The sequence below is a fragment of the Pseudophryne corroboree genome, unplaced genomic scaffold (genome assembly GCF_028390025.1).
Source record: "Pseudophryne corroboree isolate aPseCor3 unplaced genomic scaffold, aPseCor3.hap2 scaffold_571, whole genome shotgun sequence".
In the NCBI taxonomy this organism is placed as follows: Eukaryota; Metazoa; Chordata; class Amphibia; order Anura; family Myobatrachidae; genus Pseudophryne; species Pseudophryne corroboree.
The window spans coordinates 384,811-403,669 of NW_026970170.1; the positions used below are offsets into that span (position 1 = coordinate 384,811).

Genomic DNA, 18,859 nt, shown 5'->3' on the forward strand with positions numbered 1-18,859 from the left:
TTTCTGGCTTTATTTTTATGATAACAAATTTGTTCTCTGAAAAGTGTCCACAAAGCCAAGTATCTGATTAACATCTTTGTAGGGATGTTTTTTCACCTATTACTAAATTAAACTTGCTTCATTGGAAAGGCAGCAAGATGCATCCTCATTTCAATATCTACGGAAATAATACAGGTTGACACCAGGAAACATTAACGCCACTGCATCTTTGCTGTTTTCTCATGTGGAAGTCTGTTTAATGTGAAAACAAGGTGATATCTAATTAGCACACAGGTAAGGAATTAAGAAAATCTTTATTTAAGGGTGAAGATGTTTCTCACAAAATCGTTGCCCCAATGCATCATTGAAATTCAAGCTGGAAAGATGATTTTAATATATCACTTGTACATTTTGTATTGCTCTTCTGGTGACAATGTAGTTTGTTTTTGTCAATTACCATTTTAATAATAGGGTAAAGAAAATTAAGTGGATTTTTGAAAGAAAACAATACTGTCAATATACTATTAAAACAAATTAAAATGGTAAAAGTTATTGTACTTTAAGTAAAAATAAAAGCTAAAATATCAATCCCAGTTTTGGATTACTTTAATGAACAAAAAAAAAAATGCATATAGCAAAGGATAGTTTCAATCTGCCTACCTCTGGGTTATGGGCCCAGCATGCTTCCATTGCAGTACTCTGCTGCACATGTAAGTGCAAGAGATCCTGAAGCACTCACTCATCATGCAAAAGTACCAATGTGTTTCTTCATTGGTTGCTGGAAGAAACATCTTACAAAAACTCTCCAGATTATTGACTTTTTAAAGTTTTTCTAGGAAACGTTCTAATGAATGCTTATTAGTCTTTGTCAGTATGGACTTTTTGCAAAGTGTCTCTGTGGCGCAATCGGTTAGTGTGTTCAGCTATTAATCAAAACGTTGGTGGTTCAATCCCACCCAGGGACGTAATTGACCTTGTGATCAGATTTTGGTGATATTTAAGTAGACAAGTCAAAATTGCAAACCCCCTCTTATGGTGTAGGGTACCTGGCCTTCTCTGATGTAATCAGAGTTAGATTTGATTAAGTGATTTTATAAAAAATCAGCTAGGAAGCACAATTTAGCAGTGGGTTGCAGAGAAAAAGAAAAATGCTGGCAGAAAAATCCAATTGAGTGATTAAACAGCTCTTCATTTTCTGGCTTTATTTTTATGATAACAAATTTGTACTCTGAAAAGTGTCCACAAAGCCAAGTATCTGATTAACATCTTTGTAGGGATGGTTTTTCACCTATTACTAAATTAAACTTGCTTCATTGGAAAGGCAGCAAGATGCATCCTCATTTCAATATCTACGGAAATAATACAGGTTGACACCAGGAAACATTAACGCCACTGCATCTTTGCTGTTTTCTCATGTGGAAGTCTGTTTAATGTGAAAACAAGGTGATATCTAATTAGCACACAGGTAAGGAATTAAGAAAATCTTTATTTAAGGGTGAAGATGTTTCTCACAAAATCGTTGCCCCAATGCATCATTGAAATTCAAGCTGGAAAGATGATTTTAATATATCACTTGTACATTTTGTATTGCTCTTCTGGTGACAATGTAGTTTGTTTTTGTCAATTACCATTTTAATAATCGGGTAAAGAAAATTAATTGGATTTTTGAAAGAAAACAATACTGTCAATATACTATTAAAACAAATTAAAATGGTAAAAGTTATTGTACTTTAAGTAAAAATAAAAGAGCAAAAATATCAATCCCAGTTTTGGATTACTTTAATTAACAAAAAAAATGCATATAGCAGAGGATAGTTTAAATCTGCCTACCTCTGGGTTATGGACCCAGCATGCTTCCATTACAGTACTCTGCTGCACATGTAAGTGCAAGAGATCCTGAAGCACTCACTCATCATGGGAAAGTACCAATGTGTTTCTTCATTGGTTGATGGAAGAAACATCTTACAAAAACTCTCCACATTATTGACTTTTTAAAATGTTTCTAGGAATCGTTCTAGATGAATGCTTATTAGCCTTTGTCAGTATATACTTTTGCAAAGTGTCGCTGTGGCGCAATCAGTTAGTGTGTAAGGCTATTAACCAAAAGGTTGGTGGTTCAATCCCACCCAGGGACTTAATTGACCTTGTTATCAGATTTTGGTGATCTTTAAGTAGACAAGTCAAAATTTCAAACCCCCTGTTATGGTGTAGGGTACCTGGCCTTCTCTGATGTAATCAGAGTTAGATTTGATTCAGTGATTTTATAAAAACAGCTAGGAAGCACAATTTAGCAGTGGGTTGCAGAGAAAAAGAAATATGCTGGCAGAAAAATCCAATTGAGTGATTAAACAGCTCTTCATTTTCTGGCTTTATTTTTATGCTAACTAATTTGTTCTCTGAAAAGAGTCCACAAAGCCAAGTATCTGATTAACATATTTGTAGGGATGGTTTTTCACCTATTACTAAATTAAACTTGCTTCATTGGAAAGGCAGCAAGATGCATCCTCATTTCAATATCTACTGAAATAATACAGGTTGACACCAGGAAACATTAACGCTACTGCATCCTTGCTGCTTTCTCATGTGGAAGTCTGTTTAATGTGAAAACAAGGTGATATCTAATTAGCACACAGGTAAGGAATTAAGAAAATCTTTATTTAAGGGTGAAGATGTTTCTCACAAAATCGTTGCCCCAATGCATCATTGAAATTCAAGCTGGAAAGATGATTTTAATATATCACTTGTACATTTTGTATTGCTCTTCTGGTGACAATGTAGTTTGTTTTTGTCAATTACCATTTTAATAATAGGGTAAAGAAAATTAAGTGGATTTTTGAAAGAAAACAATACTGTCAATATACTATTAAAACATATTAAAATGGTAAAAGTTATTGTACTTTAAGTAAAAATAAAAGAGAAAAAATATCAATCCCAGTTTTGGATTACTTTAATTAACAAAAAAAAATGCATATAGCAGAGGATAGTTTCAATCTGCCTACCTCTGGGTTATGAACCCAGCATGCTTTCATTACAGTACTCTGCTGCACATGTAAGTGCAAGAGATCCTGAAGCACTCACTCATCATGGGAAAGTACCAATGTGTTTCTTCGTTGGTTGATGGAAGAAACATCTTACAAAAACTCTCCAGATTATTGACTTTTTAAAGTTTTTCTAGGAAACGTTCTAGATGAATGCTTATTAGCCTTTGTCAGTATGGACTTTTGCAAAGTGTCTCTGTGGTGCAATCGGTTAGTGTGATTGGTTATTAACCAAAGGGTTGGTGGTTCAATCCCACCCAGGGATGTAATTGACCTTGTTATCAGATTTTGGTGATCTTTAAGTAGACAAGTCAAAATTTCAAAAACCCCTGTTATGGTGTAGGGTACCTGGCCTTCTCTGATGTAATCAGAGTTAGATTTGATTCAGTGATTTTATAAAAACAGCTAGGAAGCACAATTTAGCAGTGGTTTGCAGAGAAAAAGAAATATGCTGGCAAAAAAATCCAATTGAGTGATTAAACAGCTCTTCATTTTCTGGCTTTATTTTTATGCTAACAAATTTGTTCTCTGAAAAGTGTCCACAAAGCCAAGTATCTGATTAACATCTTTGTAGGGATGGTTTTTCACCTATTACTAAATTAAACTTGCTTCATTGGAAAGGCAGCAAGATGCATCCTCATTTCAATATCTACTGAAATAATACAGGTTGACACCAGGAAACATTAACGCCACTGCATCCCTGCCGATGATAACCTCAAGTTGGGTCATTCGGTGCTGCAGAGTCGTACGCACTCTTCCACCCGTTCAATAGCTTTGGTATAACCCCATGGTTCTTAATGTGACCCCAGCATCCTCTAGGTCGTATGAGAAAATAGGATTTTAATACCTACCGGTAAATCCTTTTCTCTTAGTCTGTAGAGGATGCTGGGCACCCGTCCCAGTCCATACTGTGTCTGCAGTTATTACTTGTGGTTATACACATGTTGTGTTATGGTTCTGGTCAGCTTTTTGCTGCAATTGTTCATGCCGTTGGCTTGTGTTCTGTTGAATGCCACGTTCTGCGGCATGCTTAAGGTGTGAGCTGGTAAGATGCTCACCTTAGTTTAACAATAAATCCTTTCCTCGAAATGTCCGTCTCCCTGGGCACAGTTCCTATAACTGGAGTCTGGAGGAGGGGCATAGAGGGAGGAGCCAGTTCACACCCTTTGATAGTCTTAAAGTGCCCATGTCTCTTGCGGATCCCGTCTATACCCCATGGTTCTTAATGTGACCCCAGCATCCTCTACGGACTAAGAGAAAAGGATGCCCTTGCGCACTATCCTGACTTCTCCTCCCGTCTGCTTACTTTGTGCCTTCCAACACACAATGCGAACTACAGGTGGTGCTGCAGGGCCCACACCCTTTTACTTGCCTTACAGAACACCTCTGGAGCTGTTACAGTGCCCAGCTGCTGCAAGAAATCAGCTTGAATGCTTCAGGGGATGGGGCATGGCCAACATGAGCCCCACACCAAAGGAGGGTGGGGGTGTTTAATGAGAACTAGGGGTCATCCAAGCACTGCAAAAGGCCGCCATGCCCTGCACGCCCCTTTTCTCTTTTCATATGCAGATGAGGGTTCCAGCCAACTTTGGCCCACTGCTTGGATAACATCACTGTATGCAAATCCGTCTGCTGCAGACCTTCCCCCAGGAATGCTTGTACTAGATGTTGCATATGGTTTGATATTTGATGGTGCTTCAGTATTAGGCAGCCTTCCGCCCTCCCATGTTCATCTGAAAAGATGTGGTCTCCCTGCAGTTGTTGTCCCCAGACGAGAGTTCCCTTGTGCTTCCTCAGTTGAATCTCCTTAACTTGACGGGGGAGGGGCTGCCAGAGCAGACACCCTCCCCAGCCCTATCCCAACTCATACTTATTTTGCATATGAGATTTCTTGATCATGAAGATTGTTCTCACAGGGTGAGGTTCATCCATTATATTTTAAAATAGGAAGGTACAAATTACATATTTGAATTGCATTTATGTGCTGGATTCAAATGTCCCCCCCCCCCTTCCATTCTCAATTGTGCCCGTCAGCAGCTATTCTAAGGTTGCTGCCAATGGGTGTGACACATTAATTTCTTCTGTGGGGTACACTGGACTCCACAAGGATTCACATTGGGGTGTAGAGTAGGATCTTGATCTGAGGCACCAACCGGCTCAAAGCTTTTGACTGTTCCCAAGATGCTCAGTGCATTCTCCTCTATAACCCCGCTTCCATGAACAGGGAGCTCAGTGTGTAGTTGGTGCCTTCAGTAGCAGGCCACTTAACAGGGGCCTGCCTCAGGCAGCCTATTCTTAGCTATAAATTTTGACAAGAAAAGAAGAACTTGTTTTATGAGAATCTACAAGGGCTGCAGCAGGCTAGGTCTAATAGACATCTTTACTGCAGCTTCATCACTCCCAGCGGCGCTGTATACTCCCGTGCCCTGGTTGCTGGGTCACTGCAGCGGAGGCTCCGGTTTCATCCTAAGGTCAGTCACACACACACCACCCTTCCGGATCACGAGGCCGCTGTTGAAGGGGAGCGTGGCCGTAGGGGGTGGACCATGTGCGCACTGGCGTGGACACTGATTACTGGGCAGCCGCTCCACTAGTCACCAGGTACAGTTAAGGAGCACAGGTCTGGGGGTTTTTCTCCTATATTAACCCAATTTTGTACTGCCCGCAGCGCATTGTGATAGGTAATAGGGCCTGATTCAGGTTGGATTGCAATCACAATAAGCGATCCAACTGCAAAAATTGCTAAGAGCATACGCATGTGCCTGCATTTTCTGCGGCACCCTGCAGAGAATGCGATCGCCTCTGCCTGTCAATCGGGGCGGGGGGGGGGGGGGATAGGTGGGTCAGCAACACTCCATTTCCAAGTCAGGGATGGAGCGGTGCGGGGGCAATGCTTCAAAATGGGGTCTGCAACGGAGGAGACACAGGGGGCGTGGTCACAGCGGCTGTATGACATCACATTCAGCCGCTGTGATCACAAAAATGGTGGCGGCTTCCTGCGCGCACATACAGTCTGCACCAGCAGGAGGCTACACCATTTTTTATGATCACGCTGAACTGCAGTGCGACTGCAATTACAGCATGGTCAAGAAGGGAGGCGTCATGCTGGGTGGCCATGCCTTTTCACTGTGCAGGAGCCAGCACCGCTCACACACTAGTCCCCGGGTGCAGCCCCCAACCCCCGGGACACCCGGAGCAACAAAATGTAGATTCAGGCCACCAGGCCACGTCCCTACCTATGAAACCATGCCTCCTTTTTACCATTGCGCTGCTTATCTGCGCGTACTGCATTACAATCTCCCTCGCCACCTCTCTGGGTGTCACCAGTAATAGTGACACCTCTGCCATGCTTGTAGCAGCTGGTCCTAAGATCTACGCCTCAAGCCCTGAGTGTTTGCCCTTGTGACTTGTTGATCATCATAGCGAAGCAGATGCTTACAGAAAACTGCAGGGGCTTAGATTGAAAATAAAAAAATTGATGGGTATAAGGTAGAGAGGAGCGGGTTCGGTTCTCCGAGAACCGAATTCCCCACGAACTCCACGTGGTTTACACTGGTCCGAGGCAGGCTCGGTTGTTCCCGCCTGACTCGGAAAACCTGAACAAGGGAAAATGTCATCATCCCGCTGTCGGATTCTCGCGAGATTCGGATTCCATATAAAGAGCTGCGCGTTGCCGCCATTTTTACTCGTGCATTGAAGAGAGAGCGGAATGGACGTGGCTATGTTCTCTCAGTGGAAATCTCAATAGCAGTGCTCAGTATCAGTGGTTACTTATTGCTGCTCAGTAATACTAGTAGTGTGTCTCTCCTGCTCAGTGTCAGTTCTCAGTAGTATCCTCATCAGTGCTCAGTATCACTGCTCATTGTCTTGTGCTGCATTGTGGTGCTCAGCATACTACAGTACATTACTAATAGTCCAGTGCTGCATCTTGCTGCTCAGTGTCAGTTCTAGTATCCTCATCAGTGCTCACTATCACTGTTCATTGCATTTTGGTTTTCTGTATACTACAGTAACATAGTAATATAGTAACATATAGTAACATAGTTTTTGAGGTTGAATAGAGGCAAATTGCCCATCGTGTTCAACCTGTTTTAAGTTGTGATGATTCTACATACTTGCTGAATAATGTTTTATGACTAGTTAGCTACTATAACTCATGTTACCCCCGGATTAACCATGTTGATATTTTAAGTATTATAACCTTGGATAGCTTTTTCATTCAGAAATGTATCCATTCCTTTTTTAAATCCAATTACAGAGTCCGCCATTACCACCTTCCCTGGCAGGGAATTCCACATCCTGATTGCCCTAACAGTGAAGATCATAGTATCTCACCTGGCAGGTAAGTAGGAGTTGGGCTAGAGCTGTGGAGGATTGCTGCTCGGGCACCCCCTCTCAAGTGAAGGAGATCCAACTGAGGCAGCACAAGGGAACTCTCGAAAGAAGAACAAGGCTAGAGGAAGATCTGAGACAAAGAAATCTGACTTTTACCAGAGCTGACCAGAGGAAAGCACAAACACAGTCCCCCACTACCACAAATAATGCAGTCGAGTTTCCCACATTTGGGGAAATCACAGGGGTCAGCATACCCAGAATGCAATGAATGAACCTCACCCTGGGAGAACAATCTTCATGACCATGGTATCTCCTATGCAAAATAAGTATGATTTGGGATAGGGCTGGGGAGGGCCGCTGCTCAGGCACATCTCTGTCAAGTAAAGGAGATTCAACTGAGGCAGCACAAGGGAACTCTCATCTGGGGACAACAACTGCAGGGAGAACACATATTTTCAGATGAAAATCTTGGTCATGCTCTGGTTTCTCTTCAGAACGAACAAATCTTTCGCCTTTTACTAAAGATTTCCGTGGAGAGGAGCAAAACTGAGTTTTACCTCAATTTTTGCATGCCCCATCTTTTTGGGGTTTCTTTTATCGGTTTAAAGATAGAATGAGTGTGCTTTAATGAAAGCTCATTTGCATAGAAATTACAGTAAATGTTTGTTTCTTTTCAAACAGAACTTTCTTGACCATGCTACTTGCTTGAAAGATCTGGGAGCACATGGAATACAGTACAAACCATGCTTATAGCAAGGAGAAGCCAGGTGAGAAATCTGCTTTCTTTCAAATTGGGCGCTCACTTTGATCTGAATGAGGACTGCTGGCATGGCACTCAGGCGACAGGTGGAATCTTGGTCATGCTCTGGTTTCTCTTCAGAATGAACAAATCTTTCGCCTTTTATTAAAGATTATCCGTGGAGAGGAGCAAAACTGAGTTTTATCTCAATTTTTGCATGCCCCATATTATTGGGGTTTCTTTTATCAGTTTAAAGACAGAACGAGTGAGCTTTCTTGTTGGCTTTAATGTAAGTTTATTTGTATAACAATGACAGTAAATGTCTGTTTCTTTTCAAGCAGAACTTTCTTGACCATACTAATTGCTTGAAAGATCTGGGAGCACATGGAAAAGAGTACAAACCATGCTTATAGCAAGGGGAAGCCTGGTGAGAAATCTGCTTTCTTTCTTTCATATTGGGTGCTCACTTTGAGCTGAATGAGGACTGCTGGCATGGCACTCAGGCGACAGGTGGAATCTTGGTCATGCTCTGGTTTCTCTTCAGAACGAACAAATCTTTCGCCTTTTACTAAAGATTTCCGTGGAGAGGAGCAAAACTGAGTTTTATCTAAATGTTTGCATGCCCCATATTATTGGGGTTTCTTTTATCAGTTTAAAGACAGAACGAGTGTGCTTTCTTGTTAGCTTTAATGTAAGTTGCCATAGATGCAGTGAAACACGCGTGTAGGGCACGGCGTGTCCGCGTGTATTTGACTCATGTGAAATGTTATAAAACAAAAATATATGATTATGATGTTAGCTGTTAGTCTCCACTAATAGGGAATAGAAGCTGAGCTATAAGAAAGGAATACACTAGATATGATGTCACTTAGCAATTACAATGTCTAAAGTGCATACAGATAGCTACTAATAACTCTTGATAAGAATGTATATCAGTGTGGGTATATTTATATGATGGGATATTGGGACTAGTGAATATATATCACTCCTGCTGTCCAGATTGGCAATAACCAGACAATTATGATAAGAGTAGAGATGTCACATGGGCTGCTATAGATATTAATTTAATGCTGTATGTGTCATTTGTTACAAATGGATACATTTTCTATGAGTCAGCCTAGCAGCTGCATGTTCTAACAGAACACTATCCTCACACAGAATCTGCTAACCTTGAGATAACTAAATGACAGTGTGTAACAGTCTCTTTACTATAAGACTGTTACAAAGTAATACAGAATCTGCTAACCTTGAGATAACTAAATGACAGTGTGTAACAGTCTCTTTACTATAAGACTGTTACAAAGTAATACCGGTATATATATTTGAAGTCAGTCTAGCAGCTGTGTGTTCCAGCAGTTTATAAGACAAAGAAAATCTCCTATTGTGGAATCTAGACACATGGGACTGCTGGCCTGTGTCATACTATTTATATGTAATACCAGTAACATGTATATAACTGTTACATAATTGTTACAAATGGATAAATCTTTGAGTCAGCCTAGCAGCTGCATGTCCTAACAGGACACCATAAATCCTTTACAGTGTAACAAATTGATTGGTAACACTTAAAGGCTGGAGAGCAGTTATATGCCTTACTAGCATACTCAATATACCACATTATTACACCAGTTACCACGATTATTGACAGCGCATTTGATATATTATATTACCCTCACACTGAGTCTGTTTACCTTTAGATAACTAAGTGACCGAATATGTAACGGTTTCTCTATCATAAGACTGTTACAAAGTGAGATAGATATATTTGGAAGTCAGTCAAATAGCTGTGTGTTTCAGCGGTTTATAAGAAAATTCCTCATTGTGGAATCTGGACCACTAAGGGTTATTATATATATAGCACATGGAATTGCCACATCTCCCTATATGATAATTTCATTACACTGTAACATAATAAGAATTAACTCTTTAACAGTGTAAATAGAGAGTAATGAATCTCTGACACATGGAATATATTATTTCTTAGATGAATTGGATAAACCATTATGACAGACACTTTGCTTCCTAATAAGAATTGAGGTGGCTATACCTCTAAGGAAAGCATTATTGCCTACGCCTAGATCAGATTAAATAAGATCTGGCTGAATATATGAAGGAAGGTTGCTATTTATATGAGAATTGGAATTGCTATATTCCTTAAGGCAACCCCACCGATTGATATATGTTGTCAATTAAGTATATCTGAACGGCTATATCTGGACCAGATTTAATAAGATCTGGCTGATTATATGAAGGAGGGCTGCTATTTATATTAGAATTGCCATATTCCTTAAGGCAACCGCACCTGTTGGTATATCTCGCCAATTAACTATATCTAAACAGCTAAATTAAAGCTATTCATAATTTTTTTAGTTTGGATATTAATAAATATGATCTTTCCATGATGCATAGAGATTTCCCTATCAAGTGATTCCTTATCCGATATAGAAAGCTATGGTATTGAATTTAGGAATATAGTCTTAGGGGACACAGAGAAATAAGTGATCCCCATCTACCTAAGCACCCCACAAATTGGAGGTTAGCTTACCGGTTATACTCAATCACCCCCACAAATTCGCCAATGGGGATGGCTTCCCGGGAGGTAACCCCTATTGAGTGAAGGGAGTATATAGGATACGACCCAGTGGTACCTGACGACATAGATACTAACAGCTATTTAATAACATTACGCTAGAAAGTGATTATTAGCAACATATATATCTATATAAACAACCCCGCCAGGGTTGTGCCTTCAAAAATAATCACACACGGACACGCTTTTTAAACCTTTTTTTCACATCTCTTTATTCTTCTTATGCACATGTATGTTAGTTCTGTGATTTTAACCTTTATGTTTCACTGCAGTTTGGGATAATAATATTAATATTTATCCAATTTTAATACATACTTAATAAAGGTTATATTTTATGATTCATTCATTCTGTCCAGTGCGTCAACAGTGCAGATTTCTTCTTGTTTTTTCTCCCAAATTCTATAACAATGACAGTAAATGTTGTTACTTTTCAAACAGAACTTTCTTGACCATGCTACTTGCTTGAAAGATCTGGGAGCACATGGAAAACAGTACAAACCATGCAGTATCACAAGAGCCTTTATTTGATCTTTCATGAAGATAGAGCAGAATTGAGGACACGTCAACAATTTCTGCCGAAGGTGGTTCATCTTTCCACATGGTGCCTTTGGCCACTGACACCTTCGTTGAGTCAAAGTCTCTGGCTGTGGTCAGAACTTTGAAAATTTATGTCACCAGAACGGTTCAGATTAGGAAAACAGAGGCTCTGTTTGTCCTGTATGCTCCCAACAGGATTGGGTGTCCTGCTTCCATGTAGACCATTATGCGCTGGATCTGTGGTAAGATTCAGCATGCTCATTCCACGGCAGGATTGCCGTTACTGAATTAGGTGAAGACCCATTCTACTAGAAAGGTGGGTTCATCCTGGGCAGCTGGTCGGGGAGTCTCGGCATTGCAACTTTGCCGAGCAGCTATTTAGTAAACACTTTTGCTAAGTTTTACAAGTTTGATACCTTGGCTGATGATAACCTCAAGTTGGGTCATTCGGTGCTGCAGAGTCGTACGCACTCTCCCACCCGTTCAAGAGCTTTGGTATAACCCCATGGTTCTTAATGTGACCCCAGCATCCTCTAGGTCGTATGAGAAAATAGGATTTTAATACCTACCGGTAAATCCTTTTCTCTTAGTCCGTAGAGGATGCTGGGCACCCGTCCCAGTCCATACTGTGTCTGCAGTTATTACTTGTGGTTATACACATGTTGTGTTATGGTTCTGGTCAGCTTTTTGCTGCAATTGTTCATGCCGTTGGCTTGTGTTCTGTTGAATGCCACGTTCTGCGGCATGCTTAAGGTGTGAGCTGGTAAGATGCTCACCTTAGTTTAACAATAAATCCTTTCCTCGAAATGTCCGTCTCCCTGGGCACAGTTCCTATAACTGGAGTCTGGAGGAGGGGCATAGAGGGAGGAGCCAGTTCACACCCTTTGAAAGTCTTAAAGTGCCCATGTCTCTTGCGGATCCCGTCTATACCCCATGGTTCTTAATGTGACCCCAGCATCCTCTACGGACTAAGAGAAAAGGATGCCCTTGCGCACTATCCTGACTTCTCCTCCCGTCTGCTTACTTTGTGCCTTCCAACGCACAATGCGAACTACAGGTGGTGCTGCAGGGCCCACACCCTTTTACTTGCCTTACAGAACAGCTCTGGAGCTGTTACAGTGCCCAGCTGCTGCAAGAAATCAGCTTGAATGCTTCAGGGGATGGGGCATGGCCAACATGAGCCCCACACCAAAGGAGGGTGGGGGTGTTTAATGCGAACTAGGGGTCATCCAAGCACCGCAAAAGGCCGCCATGCCCTGCATGCCCCTTTTCTCTTTTCATATGCAGATGAGAGTTCCAGCCAACTTTGGTCCACTGCTTGGATGACATCACCGTATGCAAATCCGTCTTCTGCAGACCTTCCCCCTGGAATGCTTGTACTAGTTGTTGCATATGGTTTGATATTTGATGGTGCTTCAATATTAGGCAGCCTTCCACCCTCCCATGTTCATCTGAACAGATGTGGTCTCCCTGCAGTTGTTGTCCCCAGACGAGAGTTCCCTTGTGCGTCCTCAGTTGAATCTCCTTAACTTGACGGGGGAGGGGCTGCCCGAGCAGCCACCCTCCCCAGCCCTATCCCAACTCATACTTATTTTGCATATGAGATCTCTTGATCATGAAGATTGTTCTCACAGGGTGAGGTTCATCCATTATATTTTAAAATAGGAAGGTACAAATTACATATTTGAATTGCATCTATGTGCTGGATTCAAATGTCCCCCCCCCCTTCCTTTCTCAATTGTGCCCGTCAGCAGCTATTCTAAGGTTGCTGCCAATGGGTGTGACACATTAATTTCTTCTGTGGGGTACACTGGACTCCACAAGGATTCACATTGGGGTGTAGAGTAGGATCTTGATCTGAGGCACCAACCGGCTCAAAGCTTTTGACTGTTCCCAAGATGCTCAGTGCATTCTCCTCTATAACCCCGCTTCCATGAACAGGGAGCTCAGTTTGTAGTTGGTGCCTTCAGTAGCAGGCCTCTTAACAGGGGCCTGCCTCAGGCAGCCTATTCTTAGCTATTAATTTTGACAAGAAAAGAAGAACTTGTTTTATGAGAATCTACAAGGGCTGCAGCAGGCTAGGTCTAATAGACATCTTTACTGCAGCTTCATCACTCCCAGCGGCGCTGTATACTCCCGTGCCCTGGTTGCTGGGTCACTGCAGCGGAGGCTCCAGTTTCTTCCTAAGGTCAGTCACACACACACCGCCCTTCCGGATCACGAGGCCGCTGATGAAGGGGAGCGTGGCCGTAGGGGGTGGACCGTGTGCGCACTGGCGTGGACACTGATTACTGGGCAGCCGCTCCACTAGCCACCAGGTACAGTTAAGGAGCACAGGTCTGGGAGTTTTACTCCTATATTAACCCAATTTTGTACTGCCCGCAGCGCATTGTGATAGGTAATAGGGCCTGATTCAGGTTGGATTGCAATCACAATAAGCGATCCAACTGCAAAAATTGCTAAGAGCATACGCATGTGCCTGCATTTTCTGCGGCACCCCGCAGAGAATGCGATCGCCTCTGCCTGTCAATCGGGGCGGGGGGGGGGGAGAGGGGAGTCAGCAACACTCCATTTCCAAGTCAGGGATGGAGCGGTGCGGGGGCAAGGCTTCAAAATGGGGTCTGCAACGGAGGAGACACAGGGGGCGTGGTCACAGCGGCTGTATGACATCACATTCAGCCGCTGTGATCACAAAAATGGTGGCGGCTTCCTGCGCGCACATACAGTCTGCACCAGCAGGAGGCTACACCATTTTATATGATCACGCTGAACTGCAGTGCGACTGCAATTACAGCATGGTCAAGAATGGAGGCGTCATGCTCGGTGGCCATGCCCTGTCACTGTGCAGGAGCCAGCACCGCACACACACTAGTCCCCGGGTGCAGCCCCCAACCCCCGGGACACCCGGAGCAACAAAATGTAGATTCAGGCCACCAGGCCACGCCCCTACCTATGAAACCATGCCTCCTTTTTACCATTGCACTGCTTATCTGCGCGCACTGCATTACAATCTCCCTCGCCACCTCTCTGGGTGTCACCAGTGATAGTGACACCTCTGCCATGCTTGTAGCAGCTGGTCCTAAGATCTACGCCTCAAGCCCTGAGTGTTTGCCCTTGTGACTTGTTGATCATCATAGCGAAGCAGATGCTTACAGAAAACTGCAGGGGCTTAGATTGAAAATAAAAAAATTGATGGGTATAAGGTAGAGAGGAGCGGGTTCGGTTCTCCGAGAACCGAATTCCCGACGAACTCCACGTGGTTTACACTGGTCCGAGGCAGGCTCGGTTGTTCCCGCCTGACTCGGAAAACCTGAACAAGGGAAAATGTCATCATCCCGCTGTCGGATTCTCGCGAGATTCGGATTCCATATAAAGAGCTGCGCGTTGCCGCCATTTTTACTCGTGCATTGAAGAGAGAGCGGAGAGGACGTGGCTATGTTCTCTCAGTGGAAATCTCAATATCAGTGCTCAGTATCAGTGGTTACTTATTGCTGCTCTGTAATACTAGTAGTGTGTCTCTCCTGCTCAGTGTCAGTTCTCAGTAGTATCCTCATCAGTGCTCAGTATCACTGCTCATTGTCTTGTGCTGCATTGTGGTGCTCAGCATACTACAGTACATTACTAATAGTCCAGTGCTGCATCTTGCTGCTCAGTGTCAGTTCTAGTATCCTCATCAGTGCTCACTATCACTGCTCATTACATTGTGGTGTTCTGTATACTACAGTAACATAGTAATATAGTAACATATAGTAACATAGTTTTTGAGGTTGAATAGAGGCAAATTGCCCATCGTGTTCAACCTGTTTTAAGTTGTGATGATTCTACATACTTGCTGAATAATGTTTTATGACTAGTTAGCTACTATAACTCATGTTACCCCCGGATTAACCATGTTGATATTTTAAGTATTATAACCTTGGATAGCTTTTTCATTCAGAAATGTATCCATTCCTTTTTTAAATCCAATTACAGAGTCCGCCATTACCACCTTCCCTGGCAGGGAATTCCACATCCTGATTGCCCTAACAGTGAAGATCATAGTTCACCTGGCAGGTAAGTAGGAGTTGGGCTAGAGCTGTGGAGGATTGCTGCTCGGGCACCCCCTGTCAAGTGAAGGAGATCCAACTGAGGCAGCACACGGGAACTCTCGAAAGAAGAACAAGGCTAGAGGAAGATCTGAGACAAAGAAATCTGACTTTTACCAGAGCTGACCAGAGGAAAGCACAAACACAGTCCCCCACTACCACAAATAATGCAGACGAGTTTCCCACATTTGGGGAAATCACAGGGGTCAGCATACCCAGAGTGCAATGAATGAACCTCACCCTGGGAGAACAATCTTCATGACCATGGTATCTCCTATGCAAAATAAGTATGATTTGGGATAGGGCTGGGGAGGGCCGCTGCTCAGGCACATCTCTGTCAAGTAAAGGAGATTCAACTGAGGCAACACAAGGGAACTCTCATCTGGGGACAACAACTGCAGGGAGAACACATATTTTCAGATGAACATGGGAGGGCAGAAGGCTGCCTAATACTGAAGCACCCCCAAACAACAAACCAAATGCAACTACTAGTGCAAACATTCCTGGGGGTAGGCCTGCAGCAGATGGATTTGCATATGGTGATGTCATCCAAGCAGTGGGTCAAAGTTGGCTTCAACCCTCGTCTGCATATGAAAATAAAAATGGGGTGTGCAGGGCATGGCGGCCTTTTGCGGCGCTTGGATGACCCCTAGTTCGCATTAAACACCTCCACCTTCCTTCGGTGTGGGGCTCATGTTGGCTATGCCCCAGCCCCTGAAGCATTAAAGCTGATTTCTTGCAGCAGCTGGGCACTGTAACAGCTCCAGAGCTGCTCTGTAAAGCAAGTAAAAGGGTGTGGGCCCTGCAGCACTACCTGTAGTTTGCATTGTGCGTTGGAAGGCACAAAGTAAGCAGACGGGAGAAGTCAGGATAGTGCACAAGGGCATAGAAGGGAGCGGCTCAAGAAAAGAGAAGTGGAAACAGACAGCAAACTAGGCTGGAGAGAGACCTGAGACAAAGAGATCTGAATTATACGAGAGCCGACCAGAGGAAACACAAATTATGTAATCAAGTGTCCCACATTTGGGGAAATCGTAGGAGCAGCACACCCAGAGTGCATTGGGTGAGCCTTGCCCTGGGAGAAGCACCTTCCTGATCATAGTATCTCACCTGGCAGGTAAGTAGGAGTTGGGCTAGAGCTGGGGAGGGTCGCTGTTCGGGCACCCCCCTGTCAAGTGAAGGAGATCCAACTGAGGCAGCACAAGGAAACTCTCGAAAAAAGAACAAGGCTAGAGGAAGATCTGAGACAAAGAAATCTGACTTTTACCAGAGCTGACCAGAGGAAAGCACAAACACAGTCCCCCACTACCACAAATAATGCAGTCGAGTTTCCCACATTTGGGGAAATCACAGGGGTCAGCATACCCAGAATGCAATGAATGAACCTCACCCTGGGAGAACAATCTTCATGACAATGGTATCTCCTATGCAAAATAAGTATGATTTGGGATAGGGCTGGGGAGGGCCGCTGCTCAGGCACATCTCTGTCAAGTAAAGGAGATTCAACTGAGGCAGCACAAGGGAACTCTCATCTGGGGACAACAACTGCAGGGAGAACAGATATTTTCAGATGAACATGGGAGAGCAGAAGGCTGCCTAATACTGAAGCACCCCCAAACAACAAACCAAATGCAACAACTAGTACAAGCATTCCTGGGAAAAGGTCTGCAGAAGACGGATTTGCATACGGTGATGTCATCCAAGCAGTGGGCCAAAGTTGGCTGGAACCCTCATCTGCATATGAAAAGAGAAAAGGGGTATGCAGGGCATGGCGGCCTTTTGCGGCGCTTGGATGACCCTTAGTTCGCATTAAACACCTCCACCCTCCGTCGGTGTGGGGCTCATGTTGGCTATGCCCCAGCCCCTGAAGCATTCAAGCTGATTTCTTGCAGCAGCTGGGCACTGTAACAGCTCCAGAGCTGCTCTGAAAGGCAAGTAAAAGGGTGTGGGCCCTGCAGCACTACCTGTAGTTTGCATTGTGCGTTGGAAGGCACAAAGTAAGCAGACAGGAGAAGTCAGGAGAGTGCACAAGGGCATAGAAGGCAGCGGCTCAAGAAAAGAGAAGTGGAAACAGACAGCAAACTAGGCTGGAGAGAGACCTGAGACAAAGAGATCTGAATTATACGAGAGCCGACCAGGGGAAACACAAATTATGCAGTCAAGTTTCCCACATTTGGGGAAATCGCAGGAGCAGCACACCCAGAGTGCAATGGGTGAGCCTTGCCCTGGGAGAAGCACCTTCATGATCATAGTATCTCACCTGGCAGGTATGTAGGAGTTGGGCTAGAGCTGGGGAGGGTCGCTGCTTGGGTACCCCCCTGTCAAGTGAAGGAGATCAAACTGAGGCAGCACAATGGAACTCTCGAAAGAAGAACAAGGCTAGAGGAAGATCTGAGACAAAGAAATCTGACTTTTACCAGAGCTGACCAGAGGAAAACACAAACACAGTCCCCCACTACCACAAATAATGCAGTTGAGTTTCCCACATTTGGGGAAATCACAGGGGTCAGCATACCCAGAATGCAATGAATGAACCTCACCCTGGGAGAACAATCTTTATGACCATGGTATCTCCTATGCAAAATAAGTATGATTTGGGAATTGGCTGGGGAGGGCCGCTGCTCAGGCACATCTCTGTCAAGTAAAGGAGATTCAACTGAGGCAGCACAAAGGAACTCTCATCTGGGGACAACAACTGCCGGGAGAACACATATTTTCAGATGAACATGGGAGGGCAGAAGGCTGCCTAATACTGAAGCACCCCCAAACAACAAACCAAATGCAACAACTAGTACAAGCATTCCTGGGGTAAGGTCTGCAGAAGACGGATTTGCATACAGTGATGTCATCCAAGCAGTGGGCCAAAGTTGGCTGGAACCCTCATCTGCATATGAAAAGAGAAAAGGGGTATGTAGGGCATGGCGGCCTTTTGCGGCGCTTGGATGACCCTTAGTTCGCATTAAACACCCCCACCCTCCTTCGGTGTGGGGCTCATGTTGGCCATGCCCCAGCCCCTGAAGCATTCAAGCTGATTTCTTTCAGCAGCTTGGCACTGTAACAGCTCCAGAGCTGCTCTGTAAGGCAAGTAAAAGGGTGTGGGCCCTGCAGCACTACCTGTAGTTTGCATTGTGCATTGGAAGGCACAAAGTAAGCAGACAGGAGGAGAAGTCAGGATAGTGCACAAGGGTGTAGAAGGGAGGGGCTCAAGAAAAAAGAAGTGGAAACAGACAGCAAACTAGGCTGGAGAGAGACCTGAGACAAAGAGATCTGAATTATATGAGAGCCGACTAGGGAAAACACAAATTATGCAGTCAAGTTTCCCACATTTGGGGAAATCGCAGGGGCAGCACACCCAGAGTGCAATGGGTGAGCCTTGCCCTGGGAGAAGCAACTTCATGATCATAGTATCTCACCTGGCAGGTAAGTAGGAGTTGGGCTAGAGCTGGGGAGGGTCGCTGCTCGGGCACCCCCCTGTCAAGTGAAGGAGATCCAACTGAGGCAGCACAAGGGAACTCTTGAAAGAAGAACAAGGCTAGAGGAAGATCTGAGACAAAGA

At 44.0% G+C, this 18,859-nt stretch overlaps 9 non-coding genes and 1 pseudogene across 9 annotated transcripts; 3 read left to right on the plus strand and 7 right to left on the minus strand.

The window, feature by feature from the left end:
- Positions 1–7,518: 7,518 nt before the first annotated feature.
- LOC135033348 (U1 spliceosomal RNA) lies at positions 7,519–7,682 on the minus strand. The gene has a single exon (XR_010228730.1). It is a non-coding gene; the product is annotated as a U1 spliceosomal RNA (small nuclear RNA).
- Positions 7,683–7,826: 144 nt separating this feature from the next.
- Positions 7,827–7,942, plus strand: LOC135033426 (U5 spliceosomal RNA). Its single transcript, XR_010228791.1, has one exon. It is a non-coding gene; the product is annotated as a U5 spliceosomal RNA (small nuclear RNA).
- Positions 7,943–8,212: 270 nt separating this feature from the next.
- On the plus strand, positions 8,213–8,329 carry LOC135033458 (U5 spliceosomal RNA). The gene has a single exon (XR_010228822.1). It is a non-coding gene; the product is annotated as a U5 spliceosomal RNA (small nuclear RNA).
- A 286-nt stretch (positions 8,330–8,615) lies between these two features.
- On the plus strand, positions 8,616–8,731 carry LOC135033435 (U5 spliceosomal RNA). The gene has a single exon (XR_010228800.1). It is a non-coding gene; the product is annotated as a U5 spliceosomal RNA (small nuclear RNA).
- Positions 8,732–15,430: 6,699 nt separating this feature from the next.
- LOC135033475 (U1 spliceosomal RNA) lies at positions 15,431–15,594 on the minus strand. Its single transcript, XR_010228839.1, has one exon. It is a non-coding gene; the product is annotated as a U1 spliceosomal RNA (small nuclear RNA).
- A 671-nt stretch (positions 15,595–16,265) lies between these two features.
- On the minus strand, positions 16,266–16,428 carry LOC135033410 (U1 spliceosomal RNA). Its single transcript, XR_010228781.1, has one exon. It is a non-coding gene; the product is annotated as a U1 spliceosomal RNA (small nuclear RNA).
- Positions 16,429–16,580: 152 nt separating this feature from the next.
- On the minus strand, positions 16,581–16,744 carry LOC135033489 (U1 spliceosomal RNA). The gene has a single exon (XR_010228852.1). It is a non-coding gene; the product is annotated as a U1 spliceosomal RNA (small nuclear RNA).
- Positions 16,745–17,415: 671 nt separating this feature from the next.
- LOC135033356 (U1 spliceosomal RNA) lies at positions 17,416–17,578 on the minus strand. Its single transcript, XR_010228736.1, has one exon. It is a non-coding gene; the product is annotated as a U1 spliceosomal RNA (small nuclear RNA).
- A 152-nt stretch (positions 17,579–17,730) lies between these two features.
- On the minus strand, positions 17,731–17,894 carry LOC135033481 (U1 spliceosomal RNA). Its single transcript, XR_010228845.1, has one exon. It is a non-coding gene; the product is annotated as a U1 spliceosomal RNA (small nuclear RNA).
- A 691-nt stretch (positions 17,895–18,585) lies between these two features.
- On the minus strand, positions 18,586–18,731 carry LOC135033368 (U1 spliceosomal RNA; annotated as a pseudogene).
- Positions 18,732–18,859: the final 128 nt, after the last annotated feature.